We start from the raw sequence: 27,522 nt of genomic DNA, 5'->3' as shown, positions 1-27,522 counted from the left end.
AGTAGACCTTCTTTTTTCATTGGCATTTCTCTCCTCCCTCCCCTCCCCATCTCACCAATTCATTTTGCGATGCTATTTTTTTTAACATCTTTATTGGAGTATAATTGCTTTACAATGGTGGTTAGTTTCTGCTGTATAACAAAGTGAATCAGCTATACATATACACATATCCTCATATTTCCTCCCTCTTGTGTCTCCCTCTCACCTTCCCTATCCCACCCCTCTAGGTGGTCACAAAGCACCGATCTGATCTCCCTGTGCTATGCAGCTGCTTCCCATTAGCTAGCTATTTTACATTTGGTAGTGTATATATGTCCATGCCACTCTCTCACTTCGTCCCAGCTTACCCTTCCCCCTCCCTGTATCTTCAAGTCCATTCTCTACATCTTTGAGATGTCTTAAGAGACGTTTGATGTTTTATGATACACTTTAGGAAATCCTAGAATATCATGTGACATGCAGTTTGCAATTGGGGTTTCTTACCATTGTGTGTAGGACACACACAATAAATACAAATAAAGAGCAATAAATACAATTTTATTCAAATATTTTGGCTCAACACAAAGTTAGAGGGACACCTTTGCTTTCTGAGCTGAGATGCTGCTGTTGAGTAGCATAGAGAGAGACAAAGTTCTGCTCTAATTTAGAGGCACTAGGAGTGATTGGACACATCACTGGGCTTAAAACTCTGCAGAGCTGAATGATAGCACTGGCTTGGCCACCAATCATCTGGGTGGCCCTGGATAAACCATTTATAACTCTTTGAGGCTAATTTGCTCTCAAGCACCAAGGGGGCTTGGACCAGTGTATGTGTCATCTTCCTTCCAATCCCTGGAGTCTATTCTTTATTTATATAGACAGGGGTGATTTCTCAAATTTTTATTCAAAACCAAGGCTATACATAATAAATGTTCATTGAAGAGAAATTATAAAATGTAACTAAGTGAAAAGAAAAAAATACAAATATGTTGTGAATGTCTTTCCTGGTCAGTAAATGAACTTCTATAACATTTAACAAAAGTCAGTATGTTATTGCATTATAGATGTTTATTTGACTGATCTCAACTCTTGAATATTTACATGACTTCCAAGTATTAACTATTATGGACTGCTTTAGAAGACATCATTGTGGTTAAATCTTTGTCATATCCATAATTAATAGGTAAGGATAACTTCCTAGTAGTAGAATTGCTGGGTCAGAGACATACACATATTTCTAAGATGTTTGGTGTTTTTCCAATTTATACCACCACCAGCAGTATAGAATGTCTTTTTGCTTATACCCTGTGGCAATTTTCCCTTTGCTATTTTTTTCTTTATTTGCACGTGTTTGATTAATAATGATGCTGAATAAGAAAAATTACATGTTTATAATCAAACATCTTAGAGAATAATCATGAAGTGATCTCTGTGGCCCAGACTGATGGGAAATTTTCAAAGGAAAGCCCTGAATACACACAGAGTGAAGAGTGGGGAGGCTTTGCTGGTTGGGCTGGCCACTTTACAGAAGCTTTGGGGTGATATTATCTTGGTGCACTTACCAGGGTTCAAACTTACAAATACAATTGTCAGCACACTGAGAAAATAGTTCTGTCTCCCAGGATTCTCTTCTGTTAACCCAGGTCATAGGAATCATCTATAAACCTGGGATGCTAATTCACTGTTACACAGAACCTGGAGAGGTGCTTACAGTCTTCTGGTCATACCTTTTCTCCTTGAAGGTCTGGCATGTGAGAAACTAGATTTTATTGGCAGCTGATGTGGGGAGTGTGGATCCGAGCAAGGTCAGTTAGAGAGAAAATTTTTAGTGCTTCGCGGTTCCCGCCTTCCATAGCCCAACACCGCCATCGTTTTATTCATTAGTGCAGCCTGCCTCAGAAAGCAAGGCGATCCCACAGCACCATCATACCTGGTAAAAATTATTGCCATCATATGATGGTAAAGATAACTCTTCCTTGATCTCACACAAGACAGGTTGCAAGGTGTCCTCCTGACCGCTTGGATGGACATCTCTAGAATTTGCCTCTAAAATTCTCCTTTTCTAAGCCTTCTTGGCTGACCAACTGTTCCTGGAGACTGAAATATTTTTTCTTTAGATATGTTAATATATTTAATCAGCTTACTGTCTAGTCTCAGAGGCCTGGGAGCTATTTGATCTCTTAAGGGTATTTTGCATCTCTCCACTCTGATGTCTTGATTTCACAGCTTAACCCCAGAGGACAACCATGCTTCCCTGATTTCCTTGTTCTTGGGGATGCCACTGGTAAATCTTCTGTTCTCTCAACAGCTGATACTAGTGAGGCACCCTTGTGGATAGAGAAGGAAGAGAGAACACATGATTCTTTGTTCTGCTTTCATAATCTTTTTTTCAACTAGGTTTTGCTGCCAGGCACCTAGCACAGTCACCATTTTAACTGTTTCCAGCAAGTTATCAAAAGGAATTGAAACACAGGAATTGGTAATAATTTTAGTTTAATTTTGGTAATCAGTTTACCTAGAAGGCAAAAAAAGGATGGTTTCACATAACCACCTGCATTAGAAAAATAGTTTCTTTTAGGTATCTGGGGTATCTCCCCTGGAGAGTAAGTTCCATCCTTCCATCCCTCCCCACCACTGCTGCATCCTGCCCAAGATTATGCATCTCTGCTAAACTCTCAGGCTGTGCAGAAGCTGCTGGTCCACAGAGCACACTTTGGGTAACAAGGGTCTGTGTTCAGAAGACAGACATGTACCATCAGGCAGGAAGAGCCAAAATGGAGAGTTCAGGGAATAACGTGGTTAGAAGCCTTTCCTAAGAATCTGGTCAGAAAAAAAGAATGAATTGGAAAGTCTTCCAAGGAGAAAATATTACTAGACATGAAGATGTCTATGATTCCTTCATAGGTTTTAACCTGTTCATAAAATTAATTAAGCTTGTAAGTGTATTCATTTTTCAGAGTTACTATTATTGCCTATTTGTGTGTTTCACTGCTTTTTAAAAAACTGGAATATCATTTATTTACTTTCTTGACTTTAAAAAAATTGAAATAGAGTTATCATACACTATCATGTTAGTTTCAGGTTACTAAATAGTGATTTGACATTTGTATATATGAAGAAATGATCTCCAGGATAAGCCTAGTAACTATGTGTCCCCATACAAAGTTATTACAACATCATCGACCATATTCCTTATGCTGTATATTACTTACATATCTGTGGTTTATTTATTTTATAACTGGAGAGTTTTACTTCTTAATTGCCTTCACCTATTTCACCCCCACCCCCTCCTCCCAGAAACCACTCATTTGTTCTTCGTATCTATGATTCTGTTTTCATTTTATTTTGTTTTTAGATTCCACATATAATTGACGTCATACAGTATTTGTCTTTTCTGTCTGACTTATTTTGCTTAGCATAATACCCTCTATTCATTTTGTTGCAAATGGCAAGATTTCATTCTCTTTTATGGCTGAATAGTATTCCACTATATATGTATATCACATCTTCTTTATCCATTTATCCATTGATGGACACTAGGTTGTTTCCACATGTTGGCCTTTGTAAATAATGCTGCAGTGAGCGTGGGGCGACAGATATCTTTTTGTGCTAATGTTTTGTTTCCTTCAGATAAATATGCAGAAGTGGAATTGCTAGATCACATTGTAGTTCTATTTTGAATTTTCTGAGGAACCTCCATATTTCCATAGTGGCTGTACTAATTTATGTTCCCACCAGCATTGCTTTTCTCCACATCCTTGCCAACACTTGTTATATCTTGTTTTTTTGTTGATAGCTCTTCTAACAGATGTGAGGTGATGTCTCATTGTGGTTTTGATATGCATTTCCCTGATGATTAGTGATGATGAGCACCTTTTCACATACCTGTTGGCCATCTGTATATCTTCTTTAGAAAAATGTATATTCAAATCCTCTGCCCATTTTTTAATCAGATTTTTTGGTTTATTTTTGCTTGTTGATGGTTTTGTTGGTATTTGCTTTGTAATGGCTTTTTAGTTTGATGGAGTCTCAGTTGTTCATTTTTGCTTTGGTTGTCTTTGCTTTTGGTGCCAAATCCAAAAAATCATCACCACGACCCATGTCAAGGAGCTTACCACCTATGTTTTCTTCTAAGAGTTTTATCATTTCAGGTCTTGTGCTCAAGTCTTTAATCCATTTTGAGTTGATTTTTGTGTATGGTGTAAGATATGGTCCAGTTTACTTTTTTGCATGGGGCTGTCCAGTTTTTCCAACATCATTTATTGAAGAGACTGTTCTTTCCCTCTTGTATGTTCTTGGCTCTTTTGTTGTAAATTAGTTGACCACACATATATGCATGGGTTTGTTTCTGGACTCTCTATCTGTTCCATTGATCTATGTGCCTGTTTTTATGCCAGTACCATGCTGTCTTGATTACTATAGCTTTGTAATAAAGTTTGAAATCACGGAGTGTGATACCTCTAGCTTTGTTCTTTTTTCTCAAGGTTGCTTTAGCTCTTTGGGGTCTTTTGTGGTTCCACACAAATTTTAGGATTGATTTTTCTATTTCTGTGAAAAATGCCATTGGAATTTTGATAGGGATTGAATTGAATCTGTAGATGGCTTTGGGTAGTATGGACAGTTTAACAATATTAATTCTTCCAAACATGAGCATGGAATGTATCAAATATATTTGAGTCAGGTTTTATGTATTTGTGTCTTCTTCAGTTTCTTTCATCAATGTCTTATAGTTTTTAGTGTGCAGGTCTTTCACCTCTTTGGTTAAATTGTTCCTAGATTTTTTATTCTTTTTGATGCCATTATAAATGGGATTTTTTTCTTAATTTCTTTTAAAGTTAGTGTTAATAATTAATTTTGATCTACTAAAGTTATAAATCTAAAACCTAGTTGTTTCTTGACATAAAAACCAACTTACAGTTCCCAAAGGGGAAAGGGAGGGTGGGAGGATAAATTAGGAGTATGGGATTAACAGATACAAACTACTATACATAAAATAGATAAGCAACAAAGATTTACTGTATAACACAGGGAACTATATTCAGTATCTTATAACAACCCATAATGGAAGATAATCTGAAAAAAATATATATGTAGCTGAATCATTTTGCTGTACACCTGAAACTAACACAATATTGTAAATCAACTATAGGTCAATAAAAAAAAATAAACAACAGCAACAACAACAAAACCTAGTTGTTTCTTAAGCTAAAATCACCTTATAGGTGTTTCATTCATCAGTCTAACAAACTTTAACAAACACATAAACATAAAAGGGCCTTTGACTAATGTTTTACATATTTAAACACCATCAAGTTTTTAAAATGGAATTTGTATATTTAATAAATTTGAATCCTATTTTAAATAATCCAGCTTTTAGGCTGACAAACCATCCCATGTGCTTAAATAATTTTTTGTAAATCTAATAAGTTCAACTTATTAATAAGGTGGAATCTTAAATTCTCTTAAATGTTCTAATATTGTATTTGTAAAATTTCAACTTTAACATTTCTAATCAGTTATTTCACTACACTTTAAAAAAATGAAATTAGAAGACCAGCCCCTTGTTGCAATAGACCACATTCTTTTATGTATTACAATTATCTTCTTAAAACAAACATTATAAACACTATAGATTTTGATTCTCACACACATTTCTATATTAAATTCAAAATATTCACACAGCTGACAGATACCCCCTAAGCAAATAATTATATCATCTCATTTTTTTTGGTTTATTTTAAAACAGTATTCTGGTGGTCTCTTTTCAGTTTGCTAATATTATTTATTTAGTTAGTTAATTGTAGTAAAAAATACATAACATTAAATTTGCCGTCTTAATCATTTTTCAGTGTACAGTTCAGTGGTGTTAAGTGTATTCACATTGTTTTGCAACAGACCTCTATAACTTTTTCATTTTTCGAAACTGAAACTCTATACCCATTAAAACCTAATTTCCCCTCTTCCCTACCTTCAGCTCTTGGAGACCACATTTTTACTTCTACTTTATATTTCTAGGATTTTGACTACTTTATATACTTTATATGAGTGGAATCATGGATTTATTTCACTTAGTGTAATGTCCTCAAGATTTATCCGTGTTGTAGCCTGTGATAGGATTTCCTTTTTGTTTTAAGGCTACATAACATTCTTTTCTATTGTTTTCTGAAGTTTCTTAAATACCAGAGAACATGTTCTTTGATTAACTGCCTTGATCAAACATACTGAGCCCTTTATCTACTCTAGATGTTGTATCCTATATTCCTTAGATTTAAGACATATGATTTAATAGTCCTAGTTTTCAAGTTAGATTACAACCCTCAACCCAGTTGGCTATACCAATTGATTGAATTTTGTGTATCTTTAGTCATTAAGATATATAAATGTATTTTTTGGCCTAATTTTATCTACCATGATAATTGCTACAATTATGTTTTCTTTTCAAATAATTCTTTTCTTTTATGACCACACATCTCTTGTAAATATTTGTATCTGGTTGCATTTTGCAAATCTCATAGCTGTGTTTGAATGTGAAATCACAACCTCTAAGGTCATCTTGTTCATCCTCTTCCACCTTGCCTTGGTGCTGATCCCATGTATTGTCTGAAGTCATAAGGGTGCCAGTTGTCTGGCTTTTCCTCCAGAGTATTAATTTCCTCCACAAGATCACCAATCTCCAGACACTTCTCATCTTCCATCTTTTCAGCCCCCATACACCAAGATTTCATGTAGTTCTCTAATTTAGAATTTTGATCTTGTTCCCAAAATGAAAAGATGCATAACACAAATTGGCTTAAACATAGTGCTTTCCAGGATTATCTGTTAACATCTATTTCCTCCTCACTGTTTTGCCTGCCTCACTTATGTTTTCTTCCTTTCTTCTTTCTTTCCTTTCTGCATTCCCTCCTACCTACCTACCTGCTTATTCTAATGTTTGACACTTAAAGATGCTCACTGAAGCCACTAAACTATTTTGTATCTCTTTGCACATGCGAAAGATTAATAAGACAAATTTAGTGGGATTTCTGGGACAAAGAGTATGCATGTTGTAACAGTAAGATTAGGTTTGGCTATGAGTAAAACTTCGTTTCTTTCTCACATGAGTCCAGAGGTTGGTAAACCAATAAGGAACCCAGGCAATTTCCACCTTTCTGCTCCACCACTTCTAGGGTGGAGCCTTCATCTTCATGTGCCATTATTGATCTCCCCACATCAATCTAGGTCCCAAGCAATGGATGGAAGAGGCAGGAGAAAGAGGCAAATGACAATGCCAGCTGTTTCCTGAGGAGAGTTTCTAGAAGTGATCACATTCCATTTCTGCTTTGACTAGACCTTAATCATATGACCTCACCAAGCTATAAGGGCATCTTTATTCTGGGTGGTCAGGGGCCCAGTAAAAATATATTTCTGTAGGAAGGGAATAATGGATATTGGGAGAAAGGAGAAATCTGAGTCACATTTTAAGACTTTTTGATACAAACTTCCAAATTGCTGTCTAGACAGGTTCTAATAACTTGCATGCTCACAAGGAGTATATGAGGATGCCCACTTCCCCATATCCTCACCAACATTAGGCATTATTATTTCTTTCAACCTGTTGGGTGACAAAAATGGTACCTTGCTTTACTTTGCATTTCCTTAATTATTATGCTGTTCTCTTAAGAAATATATGTTTGTTAGCCACTTGTATTTTGGCTTCAAGGGGAATAAAGTGAGAGTGCTTTGTCTCTAAAGAGCCATAGAAATGCTGGGTAGAAACAACAGGTGGCAGTGGAGAGAGAAATGTGCTGATTTCCAAGCTGGTAAAAGAGATAGTTTGAGACTGAGACTTGAATAACAAATGCCAGTGGCCAAGCCAGCAAAAGGCCCAGGCCCTTCAGGGCCCCTTACCCTCACCACCATCACTGGGATCCATTCTCTCTTCACCCCAAAGTCCACAGGTCCCTCTCTCCCAAGGCCTCAACTGTTTGTAGCTCTGGGAATGGCTTGGAGCCAGGGCAGCCCCTTGTCTTCTCCACGGCCCCCGCCATGAGCCCTGAGGAGAGAAGCATGATCCCTGCTACCATGACAGCGAGGGGAGCTCTAGGAAGCCCTAGACAGTGACATGCAAACTCCCGGGTCCGCGGAAAGGAGCTGAGACCCAGACTCATGATCTCCACAGTCCTGTACTTGAGGAGTAAATAAGGATTTGAGGCTGCCCTAGGCATCCAAACCATTATTTACAACACTAGGACTTTAGGAAGATGTGTTTGGCCGTACACACAACTGATTTCCAAACACATCTTTGGAACCTGACCTCTTAGCACGTGGGAGTTGCCTGTAAATTTGGTTTCATGGGACTAGGAAAAGTTCACAGGACAACAGCAGAGTGGGAATTTGGCAGCTATCCCTCCGTGGGAAGGATTGGCTAATCCCGAGATGAGGCTAGCAATACATTCTCCCTCCCATGTCCTTTACTGATGGCAGAGAAAGCAGATCACTGGAAGCAAGGCTGCTTGCCGCAGAATCGTGAATGGACAAAGGGCATGGCCTGGGGTCCCTTCTCTGGTGCAGCTCCCATCCTTTTGCCCAGATGCCCAGTCTTCTGCTGCTGGATGCTGCTGCAGAGGAAAGGACTGTTGTGATGAATGTTTCCTTTGTGGTGGACTTGACTCTGTTACCCTGTTTTTGTTAGATTGTGGAGGTCAAATGCTAACTTCAAATTAAAGCTGTAATGGGGGCATTCTGGGCAATGTGGCTTACAGGGAAGACTCAGGAAGAGGTTTGGGGCCTGGGTCACCACCCTATTGCCTTGTAGGCCAGCTCTGGTGGTAGAGGATCAGTTCCCATGGATATGCCCTGGCTGTCTTTGGCAATCATTAAGAGAACTTTGGAACTGTAAATAAGAAGGCTTCACTCCCGCACACTGGACTGTATATGATTTCCTGTGTTTAGTAGAGAGGAGTGTGACAATTGATTACCATAGCACTGAATGAATATTCACAGCTGATTTTTAACTTGGCCACTTTTGTGAAAAAACTGAACTGGCTAGAACTCTGGTCAGTGTTTATATAAAAAATAATTCCTGCTGATGAACTTTACTCTTGTTTGAATGCCATGTTTCAATAAGCAATGGGTTTTAAACCCAAGTTTTGGGTTAAGGGCTTAAAGACATCTGCAGCTCACTTGCCCAGGACTATTTTCCTTCCAGAAGACTGAAATGCCACACAGGGGGCACATTAGGGACGCAGTTAGGCTATTTGCCACATAACTCATACATTTCCACCTATTTCTTCCTTTTATATTGGAATATTATGTTGTATTAGACTGGAATTAACAAAGAGCTTCCCTTTGGGGAGAGAGGGTTACATTTCTTAGAAGCGGCTACCTAGAACATTGTGTTTGGAAGGATTTTGAGGCCATGTCTGTGCTAAGAGAGAAAACAGAGTGACTCATTAATGATTTCTGTCATGGTCATTGGGTGGCCTGAGTGCCCCACATTTGCAATCCCTGTATTAGACTCTGTCTGGCATCCTGTGACATTTTGGACCTCTTGAGTCATGGAGATATCAGTTGAGATTCCTGAATCATGCACCTGGTCATAGGCTCCTGTTATACCTAACTTCTCCATTTAACTGGGAAGTTATATGTACTATTCCTGCTCTTGTCTCCAGGCAGAATGCATTTCTTCTTTGTGAGCTGGAATATTTAGCAAGCTAACTCAGGATAAATTGTAGGCAATTTTGTTTAGGGAACGGAAAAAGATTTTCAATGGCCACATTTTGCCTCAGTGTCAGCCATCGGAGGGTCCGATGGAGGGGGATCACAGGCTTGAGGAACTGGCCAAATGGTCAAGGCTTTTGGGAAGAGCTGCCCTGCAGGTACTTGTTTCCCCCACCTGGAGATGATGGAGGGACACCTTTAATTCTTTATCCAGGCTTCATGTTATTTTGGTCTTTTGCTGCTGAAAAGTCTTGGACTCAGATTTTTCAGGATGAGAAGAGCTAGAGTGCAGCCTTGTTTTTTGGGGTTGTGAAGATTCAGTCTTTGGTAGAGGGCTGTTTTGGGGTGAGCTGGGCTTCTCTGGGGGATTCTGGGGAGCATGGTGAGAATTTAGGGGAGGAGGGGCACCTCTGAAGTTGAAGGCAATCAGAGCCTTCTGCTCTAGATTTGTTTGAGTCTCACACTCACAAGCTTGTTTAGTAATAAAGTTGTGATCTTGTCAAATATTTCCAAACAGCCTTAGTGTGTAGGTTCTTTTAAGCAGACCCTTTTGAGTATAGATAAAAGTGAGACAATCCTGTTAAGCTATCCAGAGAAACCCTGAACTGACAGCAAAATCAGATGGTATTCCTGAGTACACCTACCCATGATGCCCTTTCTGCCACTGGCAGTGGATTTTTTCATGTTTCCATAGGGACCCTGTATTCTGTTGCCATGGACCCCGACTTGGTTCAGAGGAATGTACCAGTAAATACTGGGAAGGATTCTTTGTCAACATACTGCACCAGCAGAAATTCCAATTTTCCCACACATCTATTGGAATCTAACTTATGTTTTCTGGTTTTGGTCATTGGTGTCTGCTAGTAGTGAAGACTGGAAATCTGATAATCAATGCAGGGAACCTTTTTTTGCTTTATTGATTATAAATGCTTGCTCACTACTTAGGGTTTTATAGATAGAAATCATGAATTTAATAATGATAATTAAAACCACTATGAATTCAAGATAGCCTCCATCTAAACAGATGGAAATCTTGTCTGCTGCCTGTTTTTTCCTTAAGGAAGCCTGACTTTAGAGTCCCATGGAGACAGGGCCAAAGGGAAACAATAGAAAGCTTTACCTTCTCTGTAGAAAATGAGTTTCTGCAATTTCAGTCTGTGTAGGACAGGTAGAATTTTTACAGTCCTAATAATGTATGAAGTCTCCTTACAGGGATAGATAATAGCTAATGTAAAAACTCAGAACTGAGAAGCAATTTTTTATTGCACTGTGGTTCAAATATTGTTAGAGAAAACTAAAAGTAACTGAAAAATTACACTTTGATCTAAGTGACCAACCACAAAACATTAACAAGACCAGGTGATGACAGAACTTGCATTTTTTAGTCTGGGATAGCACTTTTACAGGTAATCCAGTGGTAAACCTAGTACATCCCTCCAACCACACAGACAGATACTAAGAGGAGAGGGAGACTGATGCACAGATACAGGCAATGCTCCATGGGCACTGTTCTTTTCTTAAGCTACAGTAATATCCCAAGTTCCAGATGTAGTTTTTTTCTTGATGAATAATTCTTAAAAAGATTTAAAGGAAATCATCTAGAGCTCCAAGAGAACTATCATATAGAAAAGCAGTCTTCTTAGTTAGGTCACAGAAGGCAGCATGATCTGAAGGTGGACCTCCCTGGCCAGCTGGGCTCATTGGAGGGGCAAAAGCTGTATGACAAGTCTAAAGATATGTCACCCAAACTGAGGTTTAAGCTTTAAAAACAACTGAGTTAACTTATTGAACTCAGCATGTAATCGAGGGACAGAAAAAGAAATGTGCTACCTCAAATGAAATCCATCTGTTGATCCAGGGAGGAGAATGGGTCTCCAGAAACTTGGACCCTGGGTATTATCTGTAGCTGTGTGCCCCAAGTGTGAGCTAGTGAGTACTCTTCCTGAAGAATTCACTGTTGCATTATCCAGTAAAATTGGGAAATACCTCGTGCTGGATCCCCTTTCTCAAAAATTTATATTTGACATGTAAATTTTTATTGAAGACTTTGGGAATAATTGGAGTAAAAGCATGTCTCAAACTTATTTGGCCATAAAATTCCCTACCTCTCCACCCCTCTTTTCTATTTCTTCTAAGAACATGATGGAACAAATAGTCTCCAGAGTCTGCTTATTTGGGAAACAATGCTGTAAGGCATTTGGTTTGCTTTTATATAACCTTAGGCTGATAATTATAAATGTTTAACTTTATCAGAGACTCTTTGGATCTTTATTTTCTTGTTTTTTTTCCAGCTTTATGGAGATATTATTGACATATAACATTGCGTAAGTTTAAGGTATACAATGTGATGAGTTGATAGACTTACATGTTGCAAAATGATTACCATAATAGGGTTAGTTAACACCTCCTTCATCTTACATAATTGCCACTTCTTTTTCTGTGGTGAGAATATTTAAAATTTACTCTCTTAACAGCTTTCAAGTATTGATATATAATACAATATTGTTATCTGTAGTCACCCTGCTGTACATTAGATCCCAAGAACTTATTCATCGTACAACTGGAAGTTTGTGCCCTTGGATAAACATCTCCCCATTTCCCTCACCCCCACCCCCTGACGCCCAGCCCTGGCAACCACCCGTCTACTCTCTGTTTCTATTAGTTCAGCTTTTTCAGATTCCACATATAAGTGATATCATACAGTATTTGTCTTTCTCTGTCTGACTTATTTTACTTAGAATAATGCCTTCACAGCCATCCATGTTGTCACAAGTGGCAGGATTTCCTTCTTTTTTATGGATGAATAATAGTTCATTGAATATGTGTGTGTGTATGTGTATGTATGTGTGTATATATATATATGATCTCACATTTTCTTTATCTACTCATCAGCCAAAGGACATTTGGATTATTTTCATATCTTGGCTATTATGAATGCTGCTGCAATAAACAGGGGAGTGCAGATATCCCTTTGAGACACTGATTTTATTTCCTTTGGATATGTACCCAGAAATAGGATTGCAGAATCATATGGTAGTTCAATTTTTGATCTTTTGAGTAGCCTCCATACTGTTTTCCATAGTGGCTATATCAATTTTCATTCCCACTAACAGTGCACAAAGGTTGCCTTTTCTCTATATCCTCACCAACAATTGTTATCTCTTGTTTTTGATGATTGCCATTCTAACAGGTGTGAGGTGAGGTGATATCTCATTGTGGTTTTGATTTGCATTTTTCTGATGATTGGTGACGACAAGCACCTTTTCATGTACCTGTTGGTGTGTGATCCTTTTATATATTGTTGAATTCAGTTTGCTAGTATTTTGTTGATGATGTTTGTATTTCTATTTATCAGAGATATTGGCCTGTAATTTTTTTTTTTTTGTAGTGTCTTTGTCTGGTTTTGGCATCAGGGTAATGATGGCCTCATAGAATGAGTTTGGGAGTTTTAGCATAGTTTGAGAAGGATGGGTATTAACTCTTCTTTATATTTTTGGTAATGTTTTCATGTGAAACTGTCCAGTCCTGGACTTTTGTTTGTTGGAAGTTTTTTGGTTACTGATTCAAATTCACTGCTACTAATTGGTCTGCTCAGATTATCTACTTCTTGATTCAGTCTTGGAAGACTGTATATTTCTAGGAATGTTTCCATTTCTTCTAGGTTGTCCAATTAGTTGACATATAACTGTTTGTAGTATTCTCTTATGATTGTTTGCATTTCTGTGGTATCAGTTGTAATTTCTCCTTTTTCATTTTTTATTTTATTTATTTGGGTCCTCTCTGTCTCTCTCTTTTAATGAGGCTGACTAAAGGCTTATCAAATTTTTTAATCTTTTCAAAAAAAACAGCTCTTGGCTTCATTGACTTTTTTCTATTATTTTGGGGACTATTTTATGTATTTCTGCTCTGATCTTTATTATTTCATTTCTTCTGCTAACTTTGGGCTTTGTTTGTTCTTCTTTTTCTAATTCCTTAGTTAGGTTGTTTATTTGAGATTGTTCTTATTTCTTGAGGTAGACCTGTATTGCTATAAACTTCCCTCTTAGAACTGCTGTTGCTGTGTCCCATAGATTTTGGAAAGTTGTGTTTTTATTTTCATTAGTCTCAAGGTATTTTCTGATTTTGTCTTTGATTTCTTCATTGATCCATTGTTTTCTTTAGTAGCATGTTGTATCATGTCCATGTACTTGTGTTTTTTCCCATTTTTCTTCTTGTAATTTATTTCTAGTTTCATTTATGCTGTGGTTGGAAAAGGTGCTTGATATAATTTCTGTTCTAAATTTGTTGAGACTTGTTTTGTGACCTAGCATGTGATCTATCCTGGAGAATGTTCCATGTGCCCTTGAGAGAATGTGTATTCTGCTCTTTTGGGGTGGAATGTCCTGTAGCTATCTATTAAGTCCAACTAGCCTAGTATGCCATTAAGGCCACTGTCTTCTTATTGATTTTCTGTCTGGATGTTCTTTCCATTGATGTGAGTGGGGTGTTAAAGTCCCCTAGTCCCCCCAAGTTGATTTGTACATATAAGTGATATTATATAATATTTGTCTCTGTCTGACTTACTTCACTTAGTATGATCATCTCTAGCTCCATCTGTGTTGCCGCAAATGGCATTATTTCATTCTTTTTTATGACTGAGTAATATTCTATTGTATATATATTCCACATCTTCTTTATCCATTCATCTGTCAATGGACATTTAGGTTGCTTCCATGTCTTGGCTATTGTAAATAGTGCTGATGTGAACATTGGGTTGCATGTATCTTTTTGATTTAGAGTTTTCATCTTTTCTAGATATATGTCCAGGAGTGAGATTAGTAGATCATATGGTAACTCTATTTTTAGTTTTTTAAGGAACCTCCATACTGTTTTCCATAGTGGCTACACTGTTTCCGACTAACAGTGTAGGAGGGTTCCCTTTTCTCCACACCCTCTGCAGCATTTATTATTTGTAGACTTTTTGATCATGGCCATTCTGACCAGTGTGAGATGATACCTCATTGTAGTTTTGGTTTGCATTTCTCTAATAATTTGCAATGTTGAACATCTTTTCATTGCACACATCTTTTGTATCCATTCATCTATTGGTGGGCATTTGGCTTGTTTTCATATCTTAGCTAATGTGAATAATGCTGCAATAAACAAGGGAGTGTGTATATCTTGTTGACATTCTGTTCATATCAGAATATTCTAAATTTGACTATATACTTACCTTTACCAGCATGTTGTATATTTTCATATTTTTATGTTAATTAGCATCTTTTTATTTCAGCTTGAATAACTCCTTTTAGCATTTCTTAAAGGCAGTTATGGTGGTGATGAAGTCCCTCAGCTTTTGTTTGTCTGGAAGAGTTTTTATTTCTCCTGCATTTTGAAGGGCAACTTCACTGGATAGAGTGTTCTTGCTTGGCAGTTGTTGTCTTTCGAAACTTTAAATACATCATTCCATTATCTCCAGGCTTCTAAGGTTTCTGCTGAGAAATCTGCCCATATTTTTATGAGGCTCCCTTGTAAGTCACAAGCTTCTTTTCTCCTGCTGCTTTTAAGATTCTCTCTGTCTTCAATTTTTGACAGCCTTATTATAATGTGTCTTAGAGAAGATCTCTTTAAGTTAAATTTGTTTGGTGACTTATGAGGGTCATGTACTTAAATATCCAAATGTCTCCCACATTTGGGAAGTTCTCAGCCATTATTTATTTAAATAAGCTTTCTGCCTCCTTTTCCCTCTCTTTTCTTTCATGACTTGCTGTTGACTTCCTTTATGGTACCCCATAGTTTATATATGCTTTCTTCACTCTTTTTTATTCTTTTTTTCTTTGTTCTCCTCTGACAGGATAATATTAAAATATCTGTCTTCCTCTTCACAGATTCTTTTTTCTGTTTGATAAATTCTTCTGTTGATGCTCTTTATGGCATTTTTCATTTCATTCATTATATTCTTCAGATCCAGAATTTGTTTGGTTCTTTTTTATGATTTCTATCTCTTTGTTAAACTTCTTGTATTGTTTGTGTATTACATTCCTGATCTTATTGAATTGTCCTTCTGCATTTTCTTGTAGCTTATTGAAATTCCTTTTTAAAAAAGCTATTTTGAATGCTTTATTGTGTAAATAGCAGATCTCCATGTCTTTGATGTTGGTTACTGGAGGATTATTGTGCTCCTTTGGTGGTGTCGTTTCCTTGATATTTAATGTTCCTTGAATTCTTTCGTTTCTGTTTTCACATTTTCAGTAGCAGTCACCTTCTCAGTCTTTACTGACTGACTTTGGCAGATAAAATATCTTCTGTCAGCTCTGCTAGGGATTCTGAGGCTTTTTCAGACCTTCTATTGATATGCCTGCTCCGTGCTTCTTGCTCCCTCTTGTATGAGAATTCTCAAACTTGTAAGCCTTCTCTACATCCTGCAATGCACCAGGCTGGGTACTAACAGCCTGCCTTTTGCCTTCCCAAGGGCAGAACTAAAACTCAAGTTGGTGGTCTCTCCCTGTTCTGCAGATTGGGACCAGCTTTCTTCATGTGTTCAGTAGCAATTTGCCAAAACTCATTCTCACCACTGTTGGGAGCATGCACAGAAAGCTGGACAAAAAGTAGGAGTGGTGTTGGGTGAGGTACACTGAGCACTGGGAATGCCCACGGGCCAGTTGGGGGTATCCACAGGCTAGACATCCCCTCTGGCTCATGGGTGGGCTCATGGGTGTGACACAGGTAGTAGGATCCACATTCCTTTAATGCCCTCTGAGATTTCTATCTGTTTCTCTCCCAGACTCTTCCCTCCCCCCAGTCATGCAGCTCACGACTCCATACTGTGGATGTGGAGAGGGAGAAACAAGCCTCTTTGGCAAAGTCCTACACAGCTGGGGAAGCTGTTCACTCACTCACATGCACTAGCTTTCCCCCACATGAGAAATCACAGGCCGAGAAAGGCTCTCTCGGCACGAGCTATGCTGCCTTGGTAGGAGGGGTAAAGTGTATAAAGTCTGACTGTTCCTCTTACCTTCTCCAGTGTGTACAAATTTGTATTTTTTTGCTCCAGTGATGTGCTGGAGCTTCTCTGCTGGAAACCTGTACTTCTACAAAGGCTCTCTCATCCATGGGTGATTGTCTAAGACATTGTTCTCCAGGGGCTTCTGGGCCATGGCCAAGATGGACTGGAGACAGTTCACAGGCCACTCAGTGTCCACAGCTGGGACTGAGATCTGTATGCCTATTACCTGATGCACAGGTGGGTGAGGCTGCTTCTGTGTCCCTTAGTGTATGGTGCTGGATTTCATAGCTCCCACAAAAGCACTTTTATCTATGGGTGAGTGCTGAATTATTGTTCTCGAGGAGGGATACCGTGATAGATATGTCAGGCATGTTGGCTGTGTCACTCTGTAATTTCTTCTAAGGACAATGATGTCTATTTTAACAACTGAAAAAAGGGAAATATTCAGTTGAGTCATGACAGAATATAGCAGGCACTTCCTTCCCTTCATCATTGCATAGATGATGTACCTGTTTACTATCTACATCAATTGGTACAGCATTGGCTGGGCCTCTCCTCCAAGTATTGAGCTATTAGTAACAGCTATTTCATGGCAAACAGATGTTTACCAGAAGTGATGCCAATGAGTCAAAGCATATGAAGCAGATCTTGATATTAAATTCAAAATAGCTGTATAAATGATTGGCAGCGGTTACGGGGCTAAATACTAAAATTAAGAGAAAAGGACAGTTATGTGTAAAATGTGATCTGTCAAAGAACTTAAAAGCTTTTTATTCTGAACATTTCAGGACCTTCACTTATTTTTTATAAAGCAGGCCAATAGTCTTTGCTGGAGGTGGCAAACTAGCAGGCTGGATGATTTGATACATAATCATGTTTTGTTTGGTCTATGTAGTAGTTACATTTAAAGAACTTTTAACATAAAACCTAGGACTTTCATCTTCCACAGAAAAATCAGCATATTGGTAACACTGGCTTGACATTCTTATGTGGCAATAGGCTGGAGATACTGAAGGGGAGCCTACCCTTTTATTTATTTATTTTAAATTAAGGTGTAATTGACATAATATTACATTAGTTTCAGGAGTACTGCATAATGATTCAGTAATGCATAATGATTTGTATATACTGTGAAATGGTCACCACAATAAGTCTAGTTAACGCTTGTCACCATACATAGTTATGAAATATTTTTTTCTTGTGATGAGGACTTTCATGATCTATTCTCTTAGCAACTTTCATATATGCAATACAGGATTATTAACTATAGTCAACATCCTGTACATTACATTCCCATGACTTATTTATTTTATAACTGGAAGTTTGTACCTTTGACACCCTGGAGCTGCCCTTTTTAGATGAGCACATGCTCTCTGAGTTTCCCAGACCTTACCTGACCTACTTACTCTTCTCATTGATCCCCACTGGCTCCTGCAGGCATTTGAGTTTGTGTTCCCTGGTTTTTATGAGGCATTCTAGTAACAAAGTTTCTGCTGCCAGCTTTCTCTTAGACGTTTGATCCTCCCCTTTCTGAAGAAATTCTGCCACTTAATTTATACATTTGGTTTAAGGCTTTCATACTGCAATGCAAATGTCCCTGATGAAGGAAATAACCCCTTAGCTGTTATAACTAGCTGTTGATTCTTGGGTATGAGAACTCTGTTTATTCTCAAGCTAGCGTAGACAGGGAAGGAGAGCAGAAAGAACATTAGGGCACCAGAGTCTAAAAGGAAATGTCCAGGGACCACCACCTAGGAGGGAGGAGGGGCAAGTATACTGAATTGGAAAAGTGGTAACTATGACCGTCACTGCCCTCTTCACTTTCCCTAGGACTGGCTTTTATTATTAACATGTGATTCAGACGTACTGGATAGCTAGAAGCAAAGTGTCTAGAAACAAGTATCAGCAAGGTGAAATAGGGCAGACGAGGAAATGCCATGTGGTACAAAACATGCTGTGGGAAAGAATATTTGTCAAAGAATTCCATGGCTCCATAGAGAGTGGTCGGGCCAAGAGGAATGTCAGTCAAAAACCAGAAGAGCCTGGTATGGCACTTCCCGTAGAATTGCCATGCTTTCCTAGTAGACATAAACATGACAGGACCAGGAGGGAAATAATTTGTCGCAAATGAAGGTACCTTCCTTCTGGTTTATTCTCTAAACTGTCTGCTGATGATTTTGAAATCCTTCTCAAATTGAATCAGTTTGCAGTCGTATCAACAGACCAGTTGTAGGCTGAGTTGTTAGGAATTTGTGCTTAGGAAAACTAGAGTTTATTTCAGCACTCCTTAACTTTTTGAAACTGTGGTCTATTAGGATCATGTTACTAACGTTACTTAAATCTGATTTAACTTGAAGAGACACAATGTGGGAGCTGAGGCCAGAATAGATAATGCCTGTGTATGTGTGGAATTAAGCTGAAAACTCTTTCCATTTTTAAATAAATGAATAGGATTATGTGCTCCACAGTTGGTATTACAATCCCTTGTGTGGAATCCATTACAATAGTCAATTTCAACACAAACATTTTTTTTCCTGTGTATGTCATTTATTTTGTAGAGGAAAAGCTAATTGTAGAGCTTTGCATTGTGAGTTTGTAGTATTAGCATTTCCCCAAGTAAATGTCTTGGGAGGCTCTAAAGCCAATATCTTCATAAACATTTGGAGAGCCCACCCACCAATGACCAGACTCTTACTGAAATTGCAAAGTGTGTTCAGTGTTTTAATGTTAGCTCAGATTTTTTTTAGTATGTCTTATTTGTATATAGAGAGGTCTCTGACCCTTGGTGGAAGTTCTCACAGTCTACCTTTCTTTTTTTAAGATAACTTTACTGAGGTAAAATTGACATAAAATATACTGCACAGATTTAAGTATACAATTTGATAGGTACTGACATATGTCTACAACAATGAAATCATCATGTCAATCATGATAGTGAACTTGTTAATCACATACAGATATTTGCTTACATCCCTTTGTAATTCCTCCCAGCCATTCCTACCTGCATCCCTCACTCCCTGGTAACCACTGATCTGCTTTCAGTAACTTCAGGTTAGTTTACACTTGCTAGAGCTTTATACAAATGGAATCACAGTGTGTTCTCTTTTATGTCTGGTCTCTTTCACTCAGCATAATCACTTTTGGATTCATCCATATTGTCATGTGTATCATTGATTCATTCCTTTTTATGGCTGAGTAGTATTCTGTTGTATAGATATACCATAACTTATTTATTCTTTCATCTGTTTATGGACACTTGTATTATTTCCAGATTTTGGCAACTACAAATAAAGCTGCTCTGAGAACTTGTGTACAAGTCTTCATATGAACTTATGCTTTTATTTCTTTTGGGCAATACCTAGGAGTGGGATAGCTGAATCATTTTGTACTTGTACATAGTGTTTAGAGATGCTTTATTTGTAATAGCCCAACACTGGAAGTAATCCAAATGTCCATAAACAATTTAAGAAACTGACAAAATTTTCCACAGTAGTCGTCCACTAGCAATGTATGAGAGTTCCAATTCCTCTAATCCTTGCCAATACTTGGTACAGTCAGTCTTTAATTTCAGTCATTTGAATAGATATGTAATATTTTCTTATTGAAGTTTAATTCATACTGTTCTAGTGACTAATGATATTGAGCATCTTTTCATGAGCTTATGTGCCATTAGTACATCTTCTTTGGTGAAGTGTACAAATCTTTTGCCTATTTATTTATTTGTAATTGAGCTGTTTATCTTATTTAGTATTTTTGTATATTCTGAATACAAGTTCTTTATCAGCTAATTTTTTAATAAATATTTCTTCCATTCTGTGACTTATCTTTTCATTCTCTTAATGGTATTTTTTGAAGAGCAGAAGTTTTTAATTTTGATGGATAAATTTATTAATTTGTTCTTTTGCAAGTTGTATTTTTTGGTGGCATATCTAAGAACTCTTTGCCCAGTTCAAGGTCACAAAGGTTTTCTCCTATGTTTTTTTCTAGAGGTTGTATACTTTTAGGTTTTATGTTTAGGTTTATGATTCATTTTGAGTTAATATTTGTATATGGTACAAAATTATATATCTATAGTTATTTATTTGCCTATGGATATCCAAAGTTTCCAGCATTGTTGAAAAGACTGTTCTTTCTTCACTGAATTGCCTTTGTGCCTCTATCAAAGTATAATTGTCTATACATGTTTGGATTTATTTCTGGACTCTCTATTCCATTCCATTGATCTATTTGTCTATATTTACATCAATATCACACTATCCTGATTACTGTAGTTTTTAAGTCTTTAAATCAAGTAGTATTAGCCTTTATCTTTTTCAAAGTTATTTTGGCTATTGTAGGTACTTTGTATTTACATATGAATTTTAAAATCTGGTTGTCAATTTCTACCAAAGAAACTGCTGGGATTTGGACTGGTATTGCATTGAATCTGTCGATCTATGTGGGAGAAAATTGATCATAACAATAGTGAGTCATCTGATTCATAAATAATATCACTCTCTCTCTATTTAGAATATCCCATATATTCTGCTGTTGTTGGGTGGAGTGTTCTGTAAATGTCAAATGGGTCACTTTCATTGATGGTTTTGTTTAATTCTTTAATTTCTCAAAGCAATGTTGCTAGTTCTTAGTGTATAGGTCTTTCACATCTGTAGTCAAATTTATCGCTAAGTTTTTCATATTTTTGGTGTTATTATAAATGGCTTTTAAAATTTCAATTGCTGATTGTTTCTTGCCAGTATATAGAGGTATAATTAAGTTTTTTATATGGGTTTTTATCTGCAAACTTGTTAAACTCTCATTATTTTAGTAGCTTTTTTTGTAGATTTCCATCAGACTTTCTATACATATATACATATATTTCAATAATCTATAAATAAAGACAATTTTACTTCTTCCTACCCAATTTGGATGTCTTTTACTTCTTTTTTCTTGCATTATTACCTTGCTAGAACCTTCAGTACAATGCTGACTAGAAATTGTAAGAGTAGACATCCTTGTCTTGTTCCTAATCTAGGGGGTCAAGAGAATTTTTTTCAGGAATGGATGTCGGATTTTGCCAAGTGCTTTTTGGACATTTTTTGAGATAATTATTTTCTGCTATTTTATATATATATATATATATTTCAATTTAGAAACTGACTCACCAGAAAGATCTTCCAAAGGGGCAGTGTATGTTAGGAATCATGTTTGGCTGTGATAAGTAGATATCTGAAAAATAGAAACATATATAGAGGAATTTTTAATTTTTATGTAATGAAAAGTCTGGAAGTGAGTGGGTTATGGCATTTATTCATCCATGCAAGAAATTCAGAGCAAAGTGTTCCATGATTCCCTGGGCCCTTCCCTCAGATCTGCAGATTCAGCCTTTTTGTCTACACACCTGGCATCAGGAAGAAGAAAGAGATGGGGGATTGCTCTTACCATTGATATCTCCCCCTATACTGTTTCCACATGGACACATCAATCCAGAAAGAGGGATGGAAATGTGGTTTCTTGCTGGTCACACCACTGTCCCTGGTGAATGTGGCATTCTGTTAATAAAGGTGGAAGGAAGACTAGACTAGGTGTACAGTTAGAGATGTCTGCCAAAGACACTGCTGGTAATCACTCTTTGTACTTGTCCTTCACATCCATGAAAGCTCCATCAAGAATGGAAGGAAAGGAATTTTAGATATGGATTTTTAAAAATACATTTACCAAGTGCAACTTTCTAGACTTCCAGTGTTTTCTCACTCTCCATGACTGATCAGCAATCTATGCACGTCACATATATGGACCACTGGTGGCTGTGGGGTGAGAGCCCCTGACCCTATGCAATGGGTTTTGTAACCTTGGGGAAGGGATGAAAAGAGGATGGAGTATGAGGCAGCTGCTTTTGGCACATCTTTCCTGCAGCTTTATTACAAAGGTGTCTACTTCCTCAGCTCAGATGTTCTCTCTTTCCTGACACCCTCCTTGATCTCACTCTAGTTGGAATCAATTGCTCCCTTTCCTCAGCTGCCACAGTATTTTTATGATGACTTTTTGAGATGTAATTCACATACCATACAATTCAACTATTTAATGTGTATAATTCAGTGGGGTTTTTTTTTTTTTTTTTCTTTTTGCGGTATGCGGGCCTCTCACTGTTGTGGCCTCTCCCGTTGCGGAGCACAGGCTCCGGATGCGCAGGCCCAGCGGCCATGGCTCACGGGCCCAGCCGCTCCGCGGCATATGGGATCCTCCCAGACTGGGGCACGAACCCGTATCCCCTGCATCGGCAGGCGGACTCTCAACCACTGCGCCACCAGGGAGGCCCTCAGTGGGGTTTTTAAAGCATATTTACAGAGTTGTACAATAAGCACACAATCAACTTTGTAGTATTTTTATTTCCTCAATAAAACCCTGTATCCATTAGCCATCACCCCACATTCACCCTCAGTCCCTCCCAGCCCTAGACAACCACTAATACACTTTCTGTCTCTATAGTTTTGCCTATTTAGACTTTTCATATAAATGGAATTGTTGAATATGGTTCAGAGTATTTGTTCATAATTTGTTCATAATATTACATCTGCATTCTGCTCTGCAGTTAGGTTTTGTGGAGCCTATATTTGACCTCTTCTGCAGACTAAGAGTTCCCGGTCTGCCATCTTTGTATCCATAGTAGTGTCTAGTAATGTGCCTGCTACCTCAGTAAATATTAAATTGAAGGAAAAGGGAATTCTCTTCCTTTTTATAAACAAACACAATAAGGTAGGCTACAATGTAATGTCTGCAAATATGAAAACAAAATGATTCCTGTCTGTAGTGAATACTGTAGTAGCAATTAGATTTTTGTAAAGACTTTGCATGTAATTGGCCTCAAACAAAAGTATGTAGTGGGTAAAGTTTATTTAGGAGTCAACTTTCTGTTTTCTTTCTCTTCCTCATTTGAATCTTCTAACTCCCAACTGGCAGTTGTCCAGTACACCTGCCCTAATATCTGACCTAGCACAGCTACTACCATCCTTTTCCCTCCTGCCTTCCCACTGCCATCAAAACTCATCAGAAGTTTTGGTCCACTGGGATTCAGGCACCTGGGTTCACTCCTACTTCTGCCTCTAATGCCAGCTGCAAATATTGGGAAAATTATTCCATTTCCCCAGTCCCCATTTTCTTGCCTGAAAAATGCGGAAATGACGTTCAGTAAAGGCACCTTTAACTCTAAAAATCTATGTTCCTCTGTAGCAACTCCGAATAAAAAAATGAGCAAAAATAAGATTTGTCGCTTATGCTCTTTATTCATGACATCAAGATAAAAGACACTTCTGGGGGGCTTCCCTGGTGGCGCAGTGGTTGAGAGTCCGCCTGCCGATGCTGGGGACGCGGGTTCGTGTCCTGGTCCGGGAGGATCCCGCATGCCGCAGAATGGCTGGGCCCGTGAGCCATGAAAAGACACTTCTGGGGAAAGATGGATTAGGTGGAAGGTGTGTGTTTCTATTGGACAGTTATTTTCAAGAGATACTTTGATCATGGAAACATTTTTCAAATTAACTTAAATGCATTGATTATAATATATCCTCTAGGACACAGGTAGGTACCGTGTTTAGAGATACAATTGGTTTAAAGGAGTCTTTAGTCTGCCCACTCTTACTTTCACCTTTCTGCCATACTCTAGGTGTAAATGCAAAGGGAAATGTATATGGCAGAAGAGAAAACTATTGAGTATAGTTAGTAGCTCTCAGTACTAAAGGCAAATATTTACAAGTGAAAGGAATGAGATCCATGTCACTGGTAATGGGATTTAAATGGATTTAGGAGCTAAGGCTGAAATAGGAGCCTAATTAGAGAAGATTCCACGGTCATCGGGTCAGTCCTCACCTGTCCATCAGGCAGACAGGCTGTCCACAGCTTTCAATTCATAGATGTAGCATGTTCTTCTCATCAGTGTCTCTTGCCCCCCAGTTCTTGAGGGAGAAGATGCCTTGGCTGCTCCTTGCAACTTGATGTGTCTGCAGCGGTGTACCAAGTATGGTCCACATATTCAGCTTACATCTGGTCTCTATAAAAGATTACTGAAAACTCAGAATGTGATATTAATGATTTTCTTAAAGAGAGATGTGAAAAAGAATCATATTGGATAGATTGTCTTTGCTAGCATTTTCCTTGTTTTAATTGCCCTTTTAAAAATAAGAATAGGATAGGGAATAAAATGACAGTTTCCATGGATGAGAAGGCCATACTTAGGATAGTTCTTTTGTGCTTGTCCTTGAAATCTAAGCTATTGAACATTTGCTACAGGAGACCTCTGTTCCCTTTCTCGTTTCCAGCTGACTTTGGAATTTTCTATATGACAAATTCATGTCTTTAACCCACCTTGGGTTCTCACATGGAGTTTGTTAGTCATAAAACTCAGCACCCAGAGTAGGTGGCATTTGAGGCTAAAAGAGGAAAGATGAAGCTAGGGTAGGGATCTAGCTCAGTCAGTTTCCTAGAGGCAGGCTCTGTGTTTGTCACCACATATGCCATGATTAGTGTTACTGCAATTTGGAGAGCTGAGACATCAGAGAACACAGAGTTTTCTAGCTTGCTCTCTTCTCCTCTGTTGTCTCTCTTTGCTCCCACTGGTCTTGTGGGTGCTTGGTGAGAGCTGCTGCTAAATGTGGAGAGTCCCAAGCTGTGGGATAGGGCATGGAACAGAGATGGCACTTGTGTGACAGTCTAATGTCATGTGGAGATTCTGCACCACGGCAGGAGAATTTTGTGTTCTTTCCTTTGAGAATCCGTACCAATAATATTTTCTATTACTTAGATCATTATTTGACTTTAGGCTTCAATGCTTCAAGTTGATTCCTTTGACTCTAGCTTTAATTAAGAAAAAAAATCATTAGGAAAGCAGATTGCCCCTTCCAATTCCTAATTAACTTACAGACTAATTTGTTTTCTGCTATCTATTTACGTTTTGCTTCAGACTTTAGCCAAATGTTATTATTTCAAGGTTTTCATAGAAATAATCTAGATTTTTAAATGACCATGATAGGATTTTTTTCCATCTATTACAGTTGACTGGACTTCTTGGTGTTTATTTCATAAAACACAAAGTTCATATCATCAGGAATCAAACATGAGAGTATTCATATGATTATTCAGCAATCTCAAAGCATTTTGAAGCAGATCTCCTTTGATTTTTACATATAGAAATTCACTTAATATCCTTTTTTGTAATCAACAAAACAAGAGTAACAAAAACCAATCAACTGGTATCCAAGCATAAGCAATTCTGATTCCTAATCTTCTGGGACCCAGAAGATTTAGCTTATCATGCATTTCTTTACCCATTTTATTAAAGGCCATCTTGATATTGGAGGAAAGGTTCTAGACCTGTTTGCTCTGTCTTACCTTTCTTTCTGGTTGATTCAGGTGGGTACAGTGGAAATCTTTGGGGGTTACTCAGGGGCTAAGAGCCAACACAACTACAACTAAAACCACAGTTTAATCTGCATTCTATGTGGTGACTGTGCATATCAAGGAAGTAGTTTAGGGGAGAGAAAGATGTGTAGTAAAAGAAGGTGAAAAGGAAGATAAGGAGTGAGAAAATGAAAGGAGACAGAAAAAAGGGGAGGAGCAAATTGAGACCTTTCCATGGAACACCCCCCAAAACCTTCCTCTCCTGGCCACCCGCTCTTTGTAGATAGGAAACCCCAGGTTGCTGTCATCCAATCCAGTGTCCTGGGAACCCAGAGATTTTCCAAGTTTCAAATAGTGGAACTGATTTTTCTGTCAAATGAAATTATGTGTAGATGCCTAAGATATAAAGACAAAGTAGTGTTTTATTAATATAGATATACCTTATAAGTTAACATTTATAACATTTTCTTAGTGTAAAATTAATGGGTGAGACCAACAAGAGTATTTTAAATAAACACAAAAATTTGAAATTTGAGGATATGAATGATACTTCTTTTCATCAACCATCATATCCAATTTCTGTGTTTTCTTTTAGATGCACACTATCAGAAAACTCTGGTTTCATATTAAAGAGATCTAGTATCTGAGTTTTAAAACTTCTCAAAATATACAAACAGAGTTTTAAATAGTTTTAGTATCTTGGCACAGGATGAATTGGGAATTTGATGTCTGAAGGCTGATCACTAACAGTATGTTGCAAGCATAGATGCCATCAGTACACAAGACAAGTTAGACCAAGCACGGTCAAATTTACATATTTACAATGGGTGCCAGCACTCTCTGTAAGATGGGGGTGTCCTGGCTACCACAAAACAGTGTGATATAGGGTCCAGAACATGCCCTACACAATTAGAACTGGGCCTTTTTTGGCATTTAGTTGAACCTTGCATACTCTAGTTATGGTATTTTGCTGGCTTACACATGTATAGCTAAATTTTAAGAAATAACAGTACAGAGCTATGAACTTTTGAATGAATGACCCATCTGCAATATCAAACGTGCATAGAAATGGCTGGAGGCACTGAACCCTGAGATTAGCACATGTCGACTTAACCTGGCAGCAGAAGTCAACATGTTGTAGGGCAGTGTGTTCATATGTTACAGGCAGATTTTGCTTCTCATTATAATTAAATACGTAATTGTATCAAGTATTATGAGGTTGCTAAGAATCTCCTTGGAACTCTAGTGTCAAAATCTCTAGCTCATCTGGCCTGATACCCCTCACCAAATTGCCTGGATGGTAAAGAATTATTCTAGTAATAGGACATAAATGTATATTTCCTGAAATTTTGGTCACTTCATTTTGTTGCAGTGTCCTCAGCAGGTGACCTACCTGATAGTTTCTTTCTTATAACAAATTTATATCTTTCATTAGAACATTCCCAGCTAATTCTCAGAATAAAGTCCTGACACCTTAGTTTGGTTTTCAA

General features: G+C 37.8%; 1 protein-coding gene across 1 annotated transcript in view; it reads left to right on the top strand.

Annotated features, from left to right (window-relative positions):
- Positions 1 to 27,522, top strand: part of MEGF10 (multiple EGF like domains 10) — a 122,212-nt gene that overhangs the window by 8,528 nt on the left and 86,162 nt on the right. The window lies entirely within an intron of this gene.

The sequence above is a fragment of the Mesoplodon mirus genome (assembly GCF_964341445.2).
Source record: "Mesoplodon mirus genome assembly, chromosome: 5".
NCBI classification, from domain to species: Eukaryota; Metazoa; Chordata; class Mammalia; order Artiodactyla; family Ziphiidae; genus Mesoplodon; species Mesoplodon mirus.
The sequence above is the reverse complement of the archived record's forward strand: the minus strand, read 5'-3'. Positions and strand labels throughout refer to the sequence as shown.